Consider the following 21,797-nt stretch of genomic DNA (forward strand, 5'->3'; position numbering starts at 1 on the left):
TAAGGTGGTTTTTCCAGGCTCTGTGGAAGTCGGTGGTACTTCTAGAGCTTTTCATGATCCCAGAGTTCATTTAATGAAGACTCTATGTAACCTGGAGATGAGTGTCCAGGGCCTTGGGAAGTGTGGCATTTAGGGCCAAGAAAACAAAGGAAATAGAGCAGCACATGCTGTGTGGACAGCCGTGATCCCCATGCTTCAGCACATTTTTATGTGAGTCGGCTTTGAGAGATAAAGATCAAAGACGTGTCCAGGAGTGCACCGGCCAGGTGTGAAATTCCAGGTGACAGAATGGAAAGAAAAGAAAGATTTGAAGGGAAAGGAAAGGAAATGTAGCTAGTTTCCTTTTATTCTCTTTATTTTTCCTGTTTCCTCTTCAGGAAGTTTATGTAGCTTACAAAACCCCAGACATTCAACAGAAGGGGTTGATCCTCATTCTTTTCCAGATAATGATAAGCACCGAGGGCCTGTCATTTAGCTTTCAGGTATAACCCTTGGCAGTCCCTAGGGTTAAACAATGCTGTGCTTCAGAAAATTTTAATACAGAAAACTTAGTTTGCTTTCTGCTTTGGTCTGTGCTACAAAAAGTGGGCAAATATAAACTGGGAGAATATAAATAAAATAAAGGCTACTTCTTGCCACTTACAAATGTCGTTAGCAATAAGAATAAAGCACATCAACAAGTTACAAATTTTATCCAACCGGCAGGGCTCCCCCAGGGGCAGATTCTTACAGCTCTTTCTTCAGTGTTAGTTTGGCCAGCAGCCTAGGGAACATCATTTAATGTCTTCAACGCTAATGACACCTTTTGTAGGGGGACTGTCTAGGATTGTTATAAAGGAATTAGTTGTTATCAGAGAATATCATAAGCACTCTGTAGGTTGTTCCCCGTCACATCCCCACCTCTCTTTGGGGCTAATTTTCTAAGGAAAGCTAAAAATGTTTACTAAGCATTTCTGAGAAACTTGTCTACATTATGAGAATAGAAATTACAGGAACTCAGTGCATTAGCAATGGGAAAGGCTTAATGGGTCTGGGAAAGGTATAAATTTAGGGAAAATGTAAATTGCAATAGTTGGAGAGCCTTCAAGGGCAGTTTTCTTGAAATGGCAGTGTTTAGTAGCAATGGAAAGATACTCAAGGATCTTGCCATTTGGCATTGTAAAAAATGCAACTCGTAGGTAGGAATTGCAAATCCCATTAGTTTAGAATATGAAATAGACTCGGTGTAAAAAAAAAAAAAAAAAAAAAAAAACAACATTTGATTTGGGGAATGTGCTTGGTTCCAGGCCATGTAGGATATGGAAGTCTTTTCTGTGGTCATCCCACCTAGGCAAAGAACCAGTTAACTTTTCAGGATTCTCTAGAATTAGGATGTTCTGAGTCCACGCCTGACTCTCAGAAGCTTCCCAAACTCTACTGCCTTGACTTACTTTAATGAGCATTTAGGATTTAGAGAAAAAGAACATCAACATGCCCTTTGCTCCATGATCTTTGGCAAACCATGGACTATATAAGCACAATATCCACATATTGGATTCTGCAAACCATGAAGAATTCACCGTGTTATTTGTGTGTGCACAGAGGAAAACATAAAGAGTCAATTAATGACATTAAAAAATTTGCATGTCAGTATTATAGAATGTCAAATCTACTGTACAGAAATATATGTTTTTTTATTTATATCAAGAAAAGTGATAAATTATCCCATCAATCTAGTTCCCTTACAATGTCAGATCTGGTTTAGGCTGACAAGAAAAATGGGCGGTACTGAAGGAGATCGTTTAGAAAATATTATAGACACCCAGAGAGGAATGAGGCAATGGTGAAAAATATTAATGCAGTTAAAATAGTTTTGTTGAAAAAATGAAACATTGATCACAAAGATTGCATGTAACATTGTATTGGCTGTTCAGTATAATAATTTTAATACTACTACTACTACTAATAATAATAATAGTAAACTCACATTGTTCCTGACCAGGTACAGCTTGTAGCTTTAAAACTGCATTGATAGGGAAAAGCTGAAGAAACTGAGCCTGTTCTCTGGAACAAAGGATAATTATAGTGACCTAATTGTAGCTTCTATTACAAAAGCAGAAATGATAGCCAGACAAATTATCTCTGCTGTCAATAAAGAAAGCTGTACAGCAGGTAGTTTATAATCTCTTTTAATGATACTACTTCTTTTACCCCAGAGCTCTCCGTGAAAAACCTTTTCTGACCTCGACTACCATTACCACTATAGGGAGCAAACCTCCTCTTTACTCTCTATTCATCTCTGACTCTGTTGTTTGGGTTCATACAGTAGCAACAAAGAGAATTTCACTGCCTACAACTTCCTAGCACTGGCCAAGTCAGTCAGAGCTATGCTATTGTGGACACATTCTGCATGAGACAAAATAAATCAAGAAATAGTATGGAAAAGTAACAAAATGTTCTAAGGCTTTTGAGGAGTAGAAAATATGAAACACTAATCAATAATCATTTAATGAATCATAAAATGCAAATGAGAAAATCAGAAAATATAGATGCAACTTATACCACAGATAAAGTGCTAATATTGCTCCTATTCAAAGGCCTTTGAAAAATTGAGGGGGAAAATGGCTAGCAATCTGATAGTAAAATCAGCAAAAGATATGGACAGCTCACAGAAGAGGAAATGAAAATGGCCCTTAAGCATATGAAAAGATACTCAGCATCATATAATAAGAGATAGGCTAATTAAAACTTCACTGAAATATGACTTCTCACCTATGTTTATCAAATTTCCCAAAGTTCGACAATGCACTCTGTTGATGAGACTGTAGAGAAACAGGCATCCTCTTACAGTGTAGGTGGCAATGCAAAATAAAAGAAATGGGGAAGGAATTTTGTCATAATCTAGAAAAAAGTATATGTGTGTTTCTCTTTGGCCCAGCAATCCTGCTTCTGTGAATTCCTCCCAAAGCCACAGTGGTAACAATATGGACTGACGTTTGCACAAGATTTTTCATTGTGACATTATTTGCAATAGCAAAAAATCAGAAATATCCAAATGTTCGCAAATGCATGACTCGTTAAATAAACAAAAGCATGTCCACACAGTAGAATACTATGAAGCATTTTAAAAATGAGAAAGATATCTAAAGAAATTGTAGTGTCTATAATTTCTTTGCTAATATGGAATGTTCTTCTGTCTATTACTATGTAAAAAAGCAAAGTATAGAAAAATATGGACAGTATGCTACCTTTTGTGTAACAAAGAAGGCATCTAAATATATAAACATGCTTGCTTTTTTAAAAGAAACAAATATAGTTTTATTGCATGGGATGGAGAAGACAGAAATGAAAGCTATATATTATAAGTATATTTTGCTATATTTAAATTTTGAAAAATATGCCTTACATATAGCAAATTAAATAAAAAGGAAAAAACAATCCCTAAAAACTGAAAACAAACCAAAATAAATAACCTAACTGTGAAACAAGTTAGTTGCATAGCCATTCAGGAAAAAGAATTATTTCAAGTGACATTAGAATACACATTTTGATTATACATATTTAGTGTAATATATTCTAGCAAAAAAAATAGAGCAATGAAGACATCTTAAACTTTAATAGTCAAACTGTTAGTAATTGCTGTGATCTGAATGTTTTTGTCGCCATCCCCCCAACTCTGTTCCCCACAGCAAATTCATATGTTGAAACCTAATCATCAGTGTGATAGTATTAGGAGGTGGGGCCTTTGAGAAGTGAAGTGCTCATGAATGGGATTAGTGTCCATATAAAAGTGGCCCCAGAGGCTGGGTGTGTGGCTCACACCTGTAATCCCAGCACTTTGGGAGGCCAAGGCAGGTTGATCGCTTGACCTCGGGAGTTTGAGACCATCCTGGCCAACATGGAAAAAACCCCATCTCTACAAAAAATTACGAAAATTAGCCAGATGGTGTGCACCTGTAGTCCCAGCTACTCAGGAGGCTGAGATGGGAGGATCGCTTGAGCCCAGGAGGCAGAGGTTGCAGTGAGCAGAGATTATGCAGTAGCATTCCTGCCTGGGCAACAGAACCAGACTCTGTCACAAAAAATAAAATAAAATAAAAAGAGGCCCCAGAGAGCTGCCTCACCTCTTCTGCCATGTGAGAGATCCAGCAAGAAGTCAGCAATCCATCCTGGAAGAAGGCCCTCACCAGAACCCAGAACAGGATGCTGGCATCCTGTTATCAGACTTCCCGGCCTCCAGAACTGTGAGAAATCCATTTCTATTATTTATTTATAAGGCTTCCAGTCTATTTTGTTATAGCAGCTTGATGGGACTAAGACAATAATATTGATATTATCATTTTAAAACTATATGATAAAAATAATTATATCAGTGTTAAGAATCAAGATTTTGCATTTAAAGGAGGGAGGAATAAATATACAATATTAAAATTTTAAAAGTAAAAATTCTGTAATGTTAAATTTGAATCAGAAATATTAGTATAAACGTATGGGCTTTTTTTTTTCCCAAAAATATGTATTTCCTAACTCTATTCAGAGAAAAGGCTGAGAAATAATAATAACCCAGTGGCAGTGAGCACGCCTAGGGCCCAGATTGTGGTCTCTAGATATCATTCCCCACTAAAAACAAAGGGGTCCTTGGAGGAATGACTGCTTCCAAATTAGGAACACAAGATACTCAACATAAACCTGGAACTACTTGTTTGTCGTAAAGCAAGGAAGCAATCAAAGGCTAAAGGTTAAGCCAGAAGAACGAAATAGCTCATACAATGCAGTCTCTTAACTAAATATGGACAATATGTGCAAGAAAAAGTATAAGGAATGCAATTGAATAAAAATCCTAAATATGTTATTACAAATGTGTATTATATATTATGGACTTACATAAAAAACCATAAGTTTATAATTATGTTCACAATCCCGTATTCCCCCCAAAATGTTCCTAACTACTCGTTTGTCACCATTGGAACTATCTAGGACACTAACTCTTGACTCTGAAAATTAGCAATGAAAAAGAAATATTTAAGCATTTATTCAGATTTCCCAATACTAAGTACATCTCACCATAATCAAAATGCCAAAATTGTTGAAAGATTTTCTTTGCAGAAGAATCCCAGCTAATACATTTTTAAAATGGCCTTCAAAAATGACCATTGTGCAACCCCTAATGAAATAATTAATTCAGTCAAACATCATCAGTGAAAGAAATGATTAAATGAAACATTGATAGGGGAACTTTACAATGGAGACATCAGTTTGTCTCCTTAGCATTACTAAAGACAATCAGATATTTAGGATGGAGAAGACAGAGATGAAAGCTATATAACTGTACTTCGTTATGTTAAATTTAGAAAAATACGCATTTTTCCAAATTTTTGAGTATGACACAATTTGAAGCATGTGTGCTTCCTTTAAGGTATTTATATTGGTTTCATAGGGCCGCCATTTAACAGATTACCATCAACTTGGTGCCTTTACTACAAATTTGTTCTCTTACTGTTCTGGAGACCGGAAGTCTGAAATCAAGGTGTCAGCAGAGTTGCTTCTTTCCAGACGCTTTGAGAGAGAATCTGTTCCATCTTCTTCTGTGCTTTTCTTGGCTGCCAGCAATCCTGGGTGTTTCTTAGCTTATAGACACATGGCTCCAATTTCTGCCTCTGCCTTCACATTGCCTTCTCTGGCTCTTCTCTTCCGTTTATGTCTTCTCCTTTATAAGAACATTTGTCATCAGATGTAGAGCCTATATGGATAATCCAAGATAATCTCACAACAACATCTTAAACTTAATTACATGTACAAAGACCTGTATCCAAATAGGATTGCATCAACAGGTTCCAGATGGACATACAATTTCCCTCGATATATAAGTGAGGGGCCTGCAGAACTCATTATATGAAAGGTCTGCCCTCCATATATGCAGCTTCCTTATCCCACAAATACCATATTTATCCGGGTTTAGTTGAAAGAAAGCTGTGTATAAGTGAACCCATGTAGTTCAAACCCTGTTGTTTAACGGTCAACTGTCTGTTTTAGGGAGCCACCATTCAACCTACCAGAGTACTCCTCCTCAAAAATGTTGAATCTAACTAAGCCTCCAGCTGCACGGTCCAATATGATAAACATTAGTCACGTTGAAATTTAATTCATTTAAATTTTAATTAAAATTTTGTACCTTAGTCATACTAGCCACATTTCAAGAGTTCAGTATCCATGTGTAGCTAGCGGCTGCTGTAGTAGATAGCTCGGATATGGAAGATTTCCATTTCCATCATCACGGAAAATCCTATTGGAAAGCACTGCTCTAGAAGTTACTCTTCATAAACAAGATATTTGGGGGGATGGAGGAATAAGTTAAATCATTTCACAAGAAAGTAAACAGAGAAATCCAGCACATGGGACCAACTACAGGAAGATCAAATTGGTTTCCGCAATAACCCAAAGGCATGGAAAAAATAAAAAGCAAAAAGGAAAAAGAGTACAGTTCAGTACATTAAACGAGACTTAAGAGAACACCAAATGTAACGTACAAGCATTTTTACAACCTGATTCAAATAAATCATCTGGGGAAGACAGACATTTTTAAGGCATTTGGGAAAATTTGTTTATGGAGTAAGTATTAGATGATACCAAGGAATAATTGTTAATTTTTAGGTGAAATAATGGCATAATAAAACATTCATGATATTTTGATATGCCTTTGGAAGTATGTCGGGGGATTTACTTTCAAAATGCTTGGTAAAAAATTAATAGAAAAATATATTTAAAATATGACAGAATCTTGATTTTATTTATTTATTCATTTAGAGACAGAGCCTTGCTCTGTTGCCCAGGCTGGGTGCAATGGCACGATCTTGGCTCACTGCAACCTCCACCTTCCAGGTTCAAGTAAGTCCCGTGCCTCAGCCTCCCAAGTAGCTGGGATTATAGGCATGTGCCACCACACCCTGCTAATTTTTGTGTTTTTAGTAGAGATGGGGTTTCACCATGTTGGCCAGGCTGGTCTTGAACTCCTGACCTCAAGTGATCTGCCCATCTTTGCCTCCCAAACTGCTGGGATTATAGGCATGAGCCACTGTGCCCAGCCTGAATCTTGATAATTATTGAATACAGAAATGAAACGTATATGGGAGCTCATTGTGCTATTTCCTACTTTTGGATATCTGAAAGTTTTCATTATATCAATTTTTTTTTTGAGACAGAGTCTTGCACTGTTGTCCAGGCTTGAGTGCAGTGGCGCTATCTCTGCTCACCGCAAGCTCTGCCTCCCCGGTTCTTGCCATTCTCCTGCCTCAGCCTCCCGAGTAGCTGGGACTATAGGCGTCTACCACCACGCTCAGCTAATTTTTTCTATTTTTAGTAGAGACGGGGTTTCACTATATTGGCCAGGATGGTCTCGATCTCCTGACCTCGTGATCTGCCCACCTCGGCCTCCCAAAGTCCTGGGATTACAGACGTGAGCCACCGCGACTGGCCACATCAATTTTTAAAATGTGATCATGTTTAGATTATTTATAATCTAACATAAATGAAAGAAACATTAATGTTGAAGACAAACACCTCAACAGAATTCAGTAATTCAATTCCTACCATTTAGTAAATGTTAGCTGTCAGGCAAAGTGTGTAGCCTCTCTAATCTCAGCTGCTTCTCCTCTAAAGTTAAGACTTCTGTACATTATGAGAACTGTTAAATAATCATGAGAAAATATATCACTAATATTATTATTGATGTCAGTTCATCTTTTTAGATAGATGAAATACTGGACAGGATGGGCTCTTGTGTGTAGCAAACTTTTCTATTTTGAGGCATTTGAAGGGCAGTCTTAATTACAGAATTTTGTTTTTAAACCAGTTTTATTGTTAGCTCATGGATCCAATTGCTTCTTACCATCTCCAATGATACACATGTATGGACAACCACCACCTTCCCTCACCTGGCTTATTGTAATAACCCCCTAACTGTTCTCCACAGTTTTTCTCTCACCCAGAAATGCCCACTTCACTCTGTTCTCAACAAAGCAGTCAGAGAGCCCTTTACCATGTAAGTCAGAGCCTATCACTTCACTGCTCGCAACCTCTAGTTTGCTTCCCACCTCACTGAGAGTAAAAACCGAACTCTACCATGGACCTCCAAGCCCTGTTTGCCCTAAGTCCCTGCTTCCTCTCTGGCCTCCTCCAACTTCTCACTCCCTCACACCGGCCTTGCTGTTTTTAGCACAGGCCTGCCTCAGGGGCTTTATATCTGCTATCTCTCTACCTGAAACACTCTTCTCCTGTTATCTATATAGTTTAACTCTTTTCTTCTTCTTCAAGCCTTTTATTTTATATTTTCAGTAGTGCCTTTCCTTTAAATAAATTTAGTGCCTTTAAATAAATTTATTTAAATTTTAATTAATTAAAATTTTGTACCTTAGTCATACTACTCACACTTCAAGAGTTCAGTATCCATGTGTAGCTAGTAGCTGCTGTATTTAATAATATATATTTAATAATGTAAACTCCCTTCAAAAACTCCTACTACCTCTTCCTGTTTCACTTTCCCCTATACTACTTACTAAAAACATATTTTTTCATAAAGTACCAATTTGTAGGCCAGCCTTTGATGTTGATAATACAAATCATTCTTATTGATTCATAAATACCTCCTCTAAAGACTAGACAGCTTGTTTTACATCTATTACAAGTTTCTGCATTCATCATTCAAAAAATTTTGGAAGTGTTTTGATTGCTTGAGAAGGGGTGTGTTTGCTTAAGTAATTTAAATATTTTCCCAGCAATTGTATTCTGTTAATTTGTTATAATAACTGCTTTTAGATAATGCATTTAAAAGAGAATTATATATAACTCAATTTATAAATAATGAATCTAAATTTGTTAGTTTATAAAAGGTATAAGTAGTATAATCAGCATTTTTGCCTTTTCTTTTTGTGTTTTCTTTTTAAATTGAGATATAGGCTGGGCACGGTGGCTCATGCCTATAATCCCAGCACTTTGGGAGGCCGAGGCAGGTGGATCACCTGAGGTCAGGAGTTCGAGACCAGCCTGGCCAATATGGCAAAACCCCTTCTCTACTAAAAGTACAAAATTAGCCAGGCATGGTGACAGGCACCTGTAATCCCAGCTACACAGGAGGCTGAGGCAGGAGAATCACCTGAACCCGGGCAGTGGAGGTTGCAGTGAGCTGAGATCACGCCACTGTGCTCCAGCCTGGGCAACAAGAGCAAGACTCTGTGTCAAAAAAAAAAAAAAAAGGTAAATTGAGGTATAATTTACATAAAGTGAAATGCTCAGATCTTTGAAAACAGAATAATATTCTCTATTCTCTTTTAATGAATGTATGTCAAATTACAGAACATTTCTAGCACCCATGGATGTTCCCTCATACTTTTTCCCATTCATAGGTAAAAGCCTGATCTAGAATTGCTTACAAATGGAATTATATAGTATATAGTAAATCCTTTTTTCTGTCCAACTTCTTTCACTAAGGATGATAATTTTAAGATTCATCCCTGCTGTTGGCTATTTTTGTAGTTTATTTCTTGTTATTGCTGATTTATCTTCTGTTGTGTGCATAAACCGTAGTTTGATTTTCCATTCTCCTGGTGATAAACAGCTGAATTATGTCTAATTTTTGCTATGATGAATAAAGCTGCTACTGAACACTCTTCATGGATTTTTGGTAAACATATGTCGTCATTTCTTTTTTCAATTCACCTGAGGTGAATCACTGGGTCCTAACATCAGTGAAAGTCTAGTTTTGAAAGAACTCCTAGACCTTTTCCAAAAGGGATTATGCCATTTTATACTTCCACCAGCAGTGTGTGAATGTTCTGGATGCTCCATATCCTTTCCAACATTTGTTTTTGTCATTCTTTTACACTTTAGTAAGGACATCTCATTGTAGTTTTAATTTGCATTTCCCTGATGATGTATGATACGTTTTTCATTTGCCTATTAGGCATTTCTAGTTATTATTTATTTTTTCATTGAATTATAATTACTTGTTTATGTCTCCCTTGATAGTAAGTCAGAGACTATTTTTTTCTAGTATATAGTATAATGTCAGTAAAATATTGAATAAATTAATCTGTCAACCAAATATTAGCAGGAAGAACACTCATGACGCATTCAAGGAGCCCGTAATCTAGTCATGGAATCAGAAGGTCTAGAAAAAATCATAAAAAATTTTTAATTGGTTTTGTTTTCTACAAAGTGACATATAACAGTTTCATGTTAATAGAGAATTTACTGGATGTATGAGTTGAAGAGGAGACAAAGAATTGTTAAGGTCATTGTGGAGCTGTTTGTGAATAAGTTAAGTCCTTATGCCAGAGAAAACTAGAGTTAAATATTTGATTAATGGGACATGAGTAATATTAGGAAAAGCAGTTGATTTAAAGAGACCAAATAAAAGTTCAGTGAACAATAATTTGAAGAAAATTGTCATAACTGAGTTGACAAAGGGATCATGAGAAATCAAGTTTACAAGAAATAAAGATGCCTTTTGGTACAGGGTATTTAATGTTTTCAAAAACATTTTTATTCACTACAACTTGTAGTTGTTAGGAAATTTTTTATATTTTTTAAGTTTTTAAAATTTTCTCGGGGAGGGTGGGATGGGGGTGAGAGTTGAGAAACTACCTGTTGAGTATTATGTTCACTATTTGCATGATGCGTTCACTAAAAGCTCAAACTTTAGCATTATGCAGTATACCCATGTATACCCATACCTGCACATATACCCCCTGTACTGAAAATTAAGTTAAATTAATTTTTTTAATTATCTTAAAAATATAGAAAATGCAAATAGCACATAAGGTATAAAGGCTACCTCTAATTCCACTCTCTAGATGCAACCACTTAGGAATTTTTTGTGTATTCTTCCAGACATTTTCTATGTATATGTGAGGATATATATCATATAAATATTTATATGTGTAGTACCCTCACCCTTACATACATCATCTTTTTAGTATAGGAATAGTATGACCCTATGTTCTACAGCTGCATAATACTTTTCTATATTCCCCTGTTAATGCATATTTAGACTGTTTCCCACCTTTTACTATTATAATAGCACTTCGTGTGTTTTTCTTTTTGATACCTGGGATCCTTTAATTATAATAAAGAAATTTATTCCATTTACATTTATTTTCATAACATAAATTTGGTCAACTTATTTTTTTGTTACTTTCTTTTTTACTGCTATCTCTTTTTTATTTTCTGCTATATGGTAAAGAGTTTATTTTGTGTATTTCTCTCCTGCTGAAAATTTGGGTTTTAGTGGTTTCTTTATAATTATATTTAATATATTCAAACCTCTGTTTCTTGATGTATCAATTTTAGACAGTAACTACTGATGCCTGCTTTATAAAGTGAGAAAATGAAGAAGGGTGAAAATAAAGATAGGGTACTCTCTCCTAAATTACTTCCTTATTAACTTGTGATTTTCATTAGTTTTTTTATATTTTATATTATCAGAGTTTATAATATTTACATTTTTTCTGTAATTATTGTTCCCACAGATATTTAGTCTTAGTTTTATATTTAAATGAATGTATTGCTTACCTCCAGACCTGCTATTCCACAGCTTCACCATTATCTTAGTCCATTTTTGCTGCTATAACAAAACCCTGAGACAGGGTAATTTATAAAGACAGAAATTTATTTTCTCATAGTTCAAGAGACCGAGAAGTCTAAGATCAAGGTGCCAGCAGGTTCAGTGTCTGGTGAGGCCCTGTTGCCCGTAGATGGTGCTGCCTAGGTTTCCTCATTTGGCAGAAGAACAGAACAATGGAATAGCAAAGAGGGACCTTAGCTAGTGCTCTGTAGCCCGTTTATAAGATGTTAATCTTTTCACGATGGCTTAGTCACTTCCCAAAAGGCTTAGTCACTTCCCAAAACCTCCTCTTAATACTACCACAATGGAGACTGTATATCAACACATGAATTTTGGGAGACATTACCGCCGTAGCAACCATGTTGAATTCTTCATTTTGATGCAGTTCTTAGTTTGCTGTTTTCCATTATTAATAAGTTTTTCAAGATGGGTCAATAAGTACCATATTCCCTCTATGTTTTCAAATGTTTGAGAGTGTTTTTCTTTTGTCTTTATTTGTGTTAGAGGCCAGCATGAGTTTGCCTGCATTTGTCGATTACTTGATTTTCCTCCTTGAGACAGCACTTATGCTTACTATATGCAATAAGCTCTAACATTTTCTTTTACTGTATTTAAGTATGACCATTAAATTTATATTATCTTCTACGGAAGTTTTTTTTAATTTTCTTTAAAAAAAATCTGTGCTAAAATATAGTATTAAATAACATGGGCATAGTGATCTAAGGTTACCAGCAGCTTCAATTCTACATGATCTCTCAAAATACCCTTTTGCCGGATTTGCTGGGTACTCTGCCCCTGGGGGCTTCTTTTCTATGGTTTTCTGTTTTGGGAGAGCTAGTCTGAGATCAGCCTACTTCTTAGTGAAGTCACCTAGATTACTGGTCCTATTTTGATGAGTCTGGGTTATATAACTCTGCTAATTCTGCCTATCAGATACAAAGCAGGTTCATACTTCTCTCTTCTCACTACTTCACCTCCATGAAGTTTTTTTTTTTAAGGTGGCAGACCTGCTCAGGGGAAATATCTCTCTTCTGTCTCTGCCTCTCCTCCATTCTGAAGCTGGATCCCCACAAAGAATTACCGTACAATTCCAGGGTCCTATTCCTATCCTTAGACTATATTAAAGTTTATTGACTGTACCCCTCTAGACTCCCTCCTTATTTTCAGTGAAATGTATACATGGCTGGAGATGCGGCCATATATCAACTGGTGGTGCACTCCACCTTTAGGGCTGAGTCCAAGTTTCATAGCAAGGCATGAGATTATGGTCGTTTTCTAATTCCACTGTAGATAGAATTTTCTTCCCAATTTCTCAAGTGTTTGTTCATATAGAGTTTCAGGGAGGGAAGTAGAGTCACTTACTTGACTTCATCATTTATTATCATCTCTTATTAGAGATCCTCAATCTGACAGATATGACAGAAATACTCTTTAAGAAAGATTATTCCAGAGCCTTTTAAGGTATATATTAAAGTGGGATGAGGTGACATACCAAAAACTCTCAGAATAATCTAGGCCAGTACAGTCCAACAGAACGCTCTGCAATGATGGAATTAGTCTCTATTTGTGTTGTCCAATATAGTAGTTACTAGCCACATGTAGTTACTGAGCACTTGAAATGTGGTTTGTGAAACTGAGAAATTGATTTGATATGAATTATTTCAAATTTAATTTTATAGGGCCACACTCAGCTAATGGCCATTATATTGGACGGTGCAGATCTGGGCAACATAAAAGTCTGAACATTAGACTGTGATGAAAGAAATGGAAATAAAAGAGGATACCCAAGAGGTGTTAGGGAGAAAAGAAGCAGCAATGTTCCCATAGAGGAAAAGAGAAAGAGGAGATTTAAACAATTCAAACGCAGTTTGCTCAGAAGAATGGGGAAACTGGTAGTACCGTCAAATAAAAAAGGGTATCTTTTGAAAAATAAATATTTTAACAGGTTGAGTTCCCAGTGGTAAGGAAACCTCTAAGTGGAAATGACTATAAACAAGTAAAATTCTCAATGAATTGGGGGTGGGGGTGAGGGTCAAAGCTACCAAAAAAAAAAATTTCCTTGACACTTCCGTCTTGGTCTCTGCTGCCACCATACACTCCTTTTCAGAGGTTACCTTGTCCTCCTCAACATGGAGGGACCCTGATATATGACATAATAATGATTGTTCAGAGAAATTACTATTTTACCTGTTGAATGATTAATATGAAATTAGTTACTGAAACACTCACTGGTGCAGAGTATCAAAGAGAAACGGTTTTGTTTCAGAAAGGAAAAATATAAGACAAAATATTGCTTGGCACAGACGTAGTACTTTTCATCTGAGATTCTCCACGTACTCAGCAAGTTTAATTAATGAGAAAACCTCTAAGAAAGAAGTGATGAAATAAGGAACACAGATACCAGTGTTCTATTTCTGTGATTTTTAAAAATCAAGCTTAGTATTTTCCTCTTCCATTAATGCACACAAGTATAGCCCCATGAGGCAGCTGTGAGATATTCATCTTTCTGCTGAATGATTTCTCTTGAAGGCATCTCACTTATGAGGGATAGCAACCACACAGAATCCTACCCCCTAACTTTATTGATGTCCTTTGCTCTATTTGCAATGGAAATCCATCCCTATCATCAGGGTGCAGCAAGCATTCTCTGATAATCGAGTCTGCACTGTCTCTGGAAAGATTGTTTTGTTGCAGAATGGAGCAGGTTATCTTCTTTATCAAAAATTACTTAAAACAAGCATCCATGAATCTAGGACTAACAGGCATTGAAAGGGAATAGGCAAGGCCCCTTAACGGGTACCCTACTGTGTAATCTTCCTTTCATCTTAATTCAGAATCCCTTGGAAATTCAAGTTGCCGTATGCAAAAATATAAATTCTTCTAATTACTTCTGTGTAGGGCACAGGTTTGGCCTAATCAAAAGAGATATGCAATAATATATCCTGGCATTTATTTTCATCTGTTGTAACTTGAGGATAGGTGCTGGGGTTTTGTTTTGGTTTTGGTCTTGGTCTCATGCCTTCTTATTGTTTTTGTTTTGTTTTTTGCTTTTTGCTTCCCAATTGAAATTGCCCAATTTCTTTTCTCCTCCTTACTCAGAAAAATAAAAAACAAAAATGTTGTTCTGCCAAAAGAGAAAAATACCTCAGAAAATCCTGCCTTCTAAAGATTTTTACAAATGATTTGATGTTTTGCAAAATAAAACTAGCTTCCATGTGCAAAACAGCTGTTTTTGTTTGAATGGGGGAAGATACTGATGGGTTTCAGTTGTTTTTTAACTCGTCCAGGCCTCCCGTATGTCTCCAGTCATATACAGATCATTCACTTCTAGCCCACAGCCCTCTTATATTCTCTGGGCCCAGGACATCAAGTTTGTCCCATCTTTTCTTGACTTTCTTTAGCCGCCTGAGCCAGCATCGTCTTATCTCTCCTCTTGTACACAGTGCCCCTTCTTTGTCCAGTGACAAGGTTTACACTCTTTTCTCATTAGTGCTGAAGACCTCCTCACACCATCAAGATCACCATTGTCCAGTAAGAGGCTATAGTGACCTTTCCATTTTAATACATTACTGAGAATTTAGTAGAGCTGATCTAACACTTTCCAGATTAAATGTCAAATTCTCAAAATTCAGATGGATTTGGAATCCACCTAAGTATATTTTTCTGCTTCCATTCCCAGTAGACTGCACAGTGGCACTGATTAGCACTAGCATTTTGTAATATCACTTAAGGCTTTAGCACTGTGGAGTTCTGCCAGTAATGGTGTTTAATTCACTTATATGTGCCAATTCATCTCTGTCAGGAACCTATTAATTTCTTCACTATTTTACTCTGTCCCTAGCCCCTATATAATGAGACACAATAATCCCCATTTGTATAACCAAAAAACTTAGAGTCTCTTGTAAATTATCCCTGATCCCACTGCTTTTAGTGACCAGAAAGCCTCTGTATTTCTTTTTCATATTTAAATCAATTTTCACAAGTTCCTTTCTTTAGAAGAATACACAGGAACTCTAGGGCACTAAATTACTGAAGTCGTAGAAAAACTAGAGGATTTTGATGGGTTTGTTAACATGCATCCCTGTCCCAAGAAAGGCTTCTATAATATCGAACCAAAGATGCACTGTTCCCACAAGCACATGCCATCTGTGGGGAGGGAATGTGAATGGAAATCAGCCTCTGAAGCTACTATCAGCCTAGTCATCAGTGGGCAAGATATCAAAATACCCATAGCATTGCTATCAAAGTAAAGACCCTGTAACAAATAAAGATCAGATATATAAAATTAATCTTCTTATGCTGTTGGCATTTCTTTTTTTTTTTTTTTTTTTTTTTTTATTATACTTTAAGTTTTAGGGTACATGTGCACATTGTGCAGGTTAGTTACATATGTATACATGTGCCATGCTGGTGCGCTGCACCCACTAACTCGTCATCTAGCATTAGGTATATCTCCCAATGCTATCCCTCCCCCCTCCCCCCTCCCCACCACAGTCCCCAGAGTATGATATTCCCCTTCCTGTGTCCATGTGATCTCATTGTTCAATTCCCACCTATGAGTGAGAATATGCGGTGTTTGGTTTTTTGTTCTTGCGATAGTTTACTGAGAATGATGGTTTCCAGTTTCATCCATGTCCCTACAAAGGATATGAACTCATCATTTTTTATGGCTGCATAGTATTCCATGGTGTATATGTGCCACATTTTCTTAATCCAGTCTATCATTGTTGGACATTTGGGTTGGTTCCAAGTCTTTGCTATTGTGAATAATGCCGCAATAAACATACGTGTGCATGTGTCTTTATAGCAGCATGATTTATAGTCATTTGGGTATATACCCAGTAATGGGATGGCTGGGTCAAATGGTATTTCTAGTTCTAGATCCCTGAGGAATCGCCACACTGACTTCCACAATGGTTGAACTAGTTTACAGTCCCACCAACAGTGTAAAAGTGTTCCTATTTCTCCACATCCTCTCCAGCACCTGTTGTTTCCTGACTTTTTAATGATTGCCATTCTAACTGGGGTGAGATGATATCTCATAGTGGTTTTGATTTGCATTTCTCTGATGGCCAGTGATGATGAGCATTTTTTCATGTGTTTTTTGGCTGCATAAATGTCTTCTTTTGAGAAGTGCCTGTTCATGTCCTTCGCCCACTTTTTGATGGGGTTGTTTGTTTTTTTCTTGTAAATTTGTTTGAGTTCACTGTAGATTCTGGATATTAGCCCTTTGTCAGATGAGTAGGTTGCGAAAATTTTCTCCCATGTTGTAGGTTGCCTATTCACTCTGATGGTAGTTTCTTTTGCTGTGCAGAAGCTCTTTAGTTTAATTAGATCCCATTTGTCAATTTTGTCTTTTGTTGCCATTGCTTTTGGTGTTTTGGACATGAAGTCCTTGCCCACGCCTATGTCCTGAATGGTAATGCCTAGGTTTTCTTCTAGGGTTTTTATGGTTTTAGGTCTAACGTTTAAATCTTTAATCCATCTTGAATTGATTTTTGTATAAGGTGTAAGGAAGGGATCCAGTTTCAGCTTTCTACATATGGCTAGCCAGTTTTCCCAGCACCATTTATTAAATAGGGAATCCTTTCGCCATTGCTTGTTTTTCTCAGGTTTGTCAAAGATCAGATAGTTGTAGGTAAGCGGCGTTATTTCTGAGGGCTCTGTTCTGTTCCATTGATCTATATTTCTGTTTTGGTACCAGTACCATGCTGTTTTGGTTACTGTAGCCTTGTAGTATAGTTTGAAGTCAGGTAGTGTGATGCCTCCAGCTTTGTTCTTTTGGCTTAGGATTGACTTGGCGATGCGGGCTCTCTTTTGGTTCCATATGAACTTTGAAGTAGTTTTTTCCAATTCTGTGAAGAAAGTCATTGGTAGCTTGATGGGGATGGCATTGAATCTGTAAATTACCTTGGGCAGTATGGCCATTTTCACGATATTGATTCTTCCTACCCATGAGCAGGGAATGTTCTTCCATTTGTTTGTATCCTCTTTTATTTCCTTGAGCAGTGGTTTGTAGTTCTCCTTGAAGAGGTGCTTCACATCCCTTGTAAGTTGGATTCCTAGGTATTTTATTCTCTTTGAAGCAATTGTGAATGGGAGTTCGCTCATGATTTGGCTCTCTGTTTGTCTGTTGTTGGTGTATAAGAATGCTTGTGATTTTTGTACATTGATTTTGTATCCTGAGACTTTGCTGAAGTTGCTTATCAGCTTAAGGAGATTTTGGGCTGAGACGATGGGGTTTTCTAGATAAACAATCATGTCGTCTGCAAACAGGGACAATTTGACTTCCTCTTTTCCTAATTGAATACCCTTTATTTCCTTCTCCTGCCTGATTGCCCTGGCCAGAACTTCCAACACTATGTTGAATAGGAGTGGTGAGAGAGGGCATCCCTGTCTTGTGCCAGTTTTCAAAGGGAATGCTTCCAGTTTTTGCCCATTCAGTATAATATTGGCTGTGGGTTTGTCATAGATAGCTCTTATTATTTTGAAATATGTCCCATCAATACCTAATTTATTGAGAGTTTTTAGCATGAAGGGTTGTTGAATTTTGTCAAAGGCTTTTTCTGCATCTATTGAGATAATCATGTGGTTTTTGTCTTTGGCTCTGTTTATATGCTGGATTACATTTATTGATTTGCGTATGTTGAACCAGCCTTGCATCCCAGGGATGAAGCCCACTTGATCATGGTGGATAAGCTTTTTGATGTGCTGCTGGATTCGGTTTGCCAGTATTTTATTGAGGATTTTTGCATCAATGTTCATCAAGGATATTGGTCTAAAATTCTCTTTTTTGGTTGTGTCTCTGCCAGGCTTTGGTATCAGAATGATGCTGGCCTCATAAAATGAGTTAGGGAGGATTCCCTCTTTTTCTATTGATTGGAATAGTTTCAGAAGGAATGGTACCAGTTCCTCCTTGTACCTCTGGTAGAATTCGGCTGTGAATCCATCTGGTCCTGGACTCTTTTTGGTTGGTAAACTATTGATTATTGCCACAATTTCAGCTCCTGTTATTGGTCTATTCAGAGATTCAACTTCTTCCTGGTTTAGTCTTGGGAGAGTGTATGTGTCGAGGAATGTATCCATTTCTTCTAGATTTTCTAGTTTATTTGCGTAGAGGTGTTTGTAGTATTCTCTGATGGTAGTTTGTATTTCTGTGGGATCGGTGGTGATATCCCCTTTATCATTTTTTATTGCGTCTATTTGATTCTTCTCTCTTTTTTTCTTTATTAGTCTTGCTAGCGGTCTATCAATTTTGTTGATCCTTTCAAAAAACCAGCTCCTGGATTCATTAATTTTTTGAAGGGTTTTTTGTGTCTCTATTTCCTTCAGTTCTGCTCTGATTTTAGTTATTTCTTGCCTTCTGCTAGCTTTTGAATGTGTTTGCTCTTGCTTTTCTAGTTCTTTTAATTGTGATGTTAGGGTGTCAATTTTGGATCTTTCCTGCTTTCTCTTGTGGGCATTTAGTGCTATAAATTTCCCTCTGCACACTGCTTTGAATGCGTCCCAGAGATTCTGGTATGTTGTGTCTTTGTTCTCGTTGGTTTCAAAGAACATCTTTATTTCTGCCTTCATTTCGTTATGTACCCAGCAGTCATTCAGGAGCAGGTTGTTCAGTTTCCATGTAGTTGAGCGGCTTTGAGTGAGATTCTTAATCCTGAGTTCTAGTTTGATTGCACTGTGGTCTGAGAGATAGTTTGTTATAATTTCTGTTCTTTTACATTTGCTGAGGAGAGCTTTACTTCCAACTATGTGGTCAATTTTGGAATAGGTGTGGTGTGGTGCTGAAAAAAATGTATATTCTGTTGATTTGGGGTGGAGAGTTCTGTAGATGTCTATTAGGTCCGCTTGGTGCAGAGCTGAGTTCAATTCCTGGGTATCCTTGTTGACTTTCTGTCTCGTTGATCTGTCTAATGTTGACAGTGGGGTGTTAAAGTCTCCCATTATTAATGTGTGGGAGTCTAAGTCTCTTTGTAGGTCACTCAGGACTTGCTTTATGAATCTGGGTGCTCCTGTATTGGGTGCATAAATATTTAGGATAGTTAGCTCCTCTTGTTGAATTGATCCCTTTACCATTATGTAATGGCCTTCTTTGTCTCTTTTGATCTTTGTTGGTTTAAAGTCTGTTTTATCAGAGACTAGGATTGCAACCCCTGCCTTTTTTTGTTTTCCATTTGCTTGGTAGATCTTCCTCCATCCTTTTATTTTGAGCCTATGTGTGTCTCTGCACGTGAGATGGGTTTCCTGAATACAGCACACTGATGGGTCTTGACTCTTTATCCAACTTGCCAGTCTGTGTCTTTTAATTGGAGAATTTAGTCCATTTACATTTAAAGTTAATAATGTTATGTGTGAATTTGATCCTGCCATTATGATGTTAGCTGGTGATTTTGCTCGTTAGTTGATGCAGTTTCTTCCTAGTCTTGATGGTCTTTACATTTTGGCATGATTTTGCAGCGGCTGGTACCGGTTGTTCCTTTCCATATTTAGCGCTTCCTTCAGGAGCTCTTTTAGGGCAGGCCTGGTGGTGACAAAATCGGTCAGCATTTGCTTGTCTGTAAAGTATTTTATTTCTCCTTCACTTATGAAGCTTAGTTTGGCTGGATATGAAATTCTGGGTTGAAAATTCTTTTCTTTAAGAATGTTGAATATTGGCCCCCACTCTCTTCTGGCTTGTAGGGTTTCTGCCGAGAGATCCGCTGTTAGTCTGATGGGCTTCCCTTTGAGGGTAACCCGACCTTTCTGTCTGGCTGCCCTTAACATTTTTTCCTTCATTTCAACTTTGGTGAATCTGACAATTATGTGTCTTGGAGTTGCTCTTCTCGAGGAGTATCTTTGTGGTGTTCTCTGTATTTCCTGAATCTGAATGTTGGCCTGCCTTGCTAGATTGGGGAAGTTCTCCTGGATAATATCCTGCAGAGTGTTTTCCAACTTGGTTTCATTCTCCGCATCACTTTCAGGTACACCAATCAGACGTAGATTTGGTCTTTTCACATAGTCCCATATTTCTTGGAGGCTTTGCTCATTTCTTTTTATTCTTTTTTCTCTAGACTTCCCTTCTCGCTTAGTTTCATTCATTTCATCTTCCATTGCTGATACCCTTTCTTCCAGTTGATCGCATCGGCTCCTGAGGCTTCTGCATTCTTCACGTAGTTCTCGAGCCTTGGTTTTCAGCTCCATCAGCTCCTTTAAGCACTTCTCTGTATTGGTTATTCTAGTTATACATTCTTCTAAATTTTTTTCAAAGTTTTCAACTTCTTTGCCTTTGGTTTGAATGTCCTCCCGTAGCTCAGAGTAATTTGATCGTCTGAAGCCTTCTTCTCTCAGCTCGTCAAAATCATTCTCCATCCAGCTTTGTTCCGTTGCTGGTGAGGAACTGCGTTCCTTTGGAGGAGGAGAGGCGCTCTGCATTTTAGAGTTTCCTGTTTTTCTGTTCTGTTTTCTCCCCATCTTTGTGGTTTTATCTACTTTTGGTCTTTGATGATGGTGATGTACAGATGGGTTTTCGGTGTGGATGTCCTTTCTGTTTGTTAGTTTTCCTTCTAACAGACAGGACCCTCAGCTGCAGGTCTGTTGGAATACCCTGCCGTGTGAGGTGTCAGTGTGCCCCTGTTGGGGGGTGCCTCCCAGTTAGGCTGCTCGGGGGTCAGGGGTTAGGGACCCACTTGAGGAGGCAGTCTGCCCGTTCTCAGATCTCCAGCTGCGTGCTGGGAGAACCACTGCTCTCTTCAAAGCTGTCAGACAGGGACATTTAAGTCTGCAGAGGTTACTGCTGTCTTTTTGTTTGTCTGTGCCCTGCCCCCAGAGGTGGAGCCTACAGAGGCAGGCAGGCCTCCTTGAGCTGTGGTGGGCTCCACCCAGTTCGAGCTTCCTGGCTGCTTTGTTTACCTAAGCAAGCCTGGGCAATGGCGGGCGCCCCTCCCCCAGCCTCGCTGCCGCCTTGCAGTTTGATCTCAGACTGCTGTGCTAGCAATCAGCGAGATTCCGAGGGCGTAGGACCCTCCGAGCCAGGTGTGGGATATAGTCTCGTGGTGCGCCGTTTTTTAAGCCGGTCTGAAACGCGCAATATTCGGGTGGGAGTGACCCGAGTTTTCCAGGTGCGTCCGTCACCCCTTTCTTTGACTCGGAAAGGGAACTCCCTGACCCGTTGCGCTTCCCAGGTGAGGCAATGCCTCGCCCTGCTTCGGCTCGCGCACGGTGC

General features: G+C 37.9%; 1 protein-coding gene across 3 annotated transcripts in view; it reads left to right on the forward strand.

Moving 5' to 3' along the window:
• PARD3B (par-3 family cell polarity regulator beta) overlaps positions 1-21,797 on the forward strand; it is a 1,074,947-nt gene that overhangs the window by 872,724 nt on the left and 180,426 nt on the right. The window lies entirely within an intron of this gene.

This window comes from Pan paniscus, chromosome 13 (genome assembly GCF_029289425.2).
Source record: "Pan paniscus chromosome 13, NHGRI_mPanPan1-v2.0_pri, whole genome shotgun sequence".
Taxonomy (NCBI): domain Eukaryota; kingdom Metazoa; phylum Chordata; class Mammalia; order Primates; family Hominidae; genus Pan; species Pan paniscus.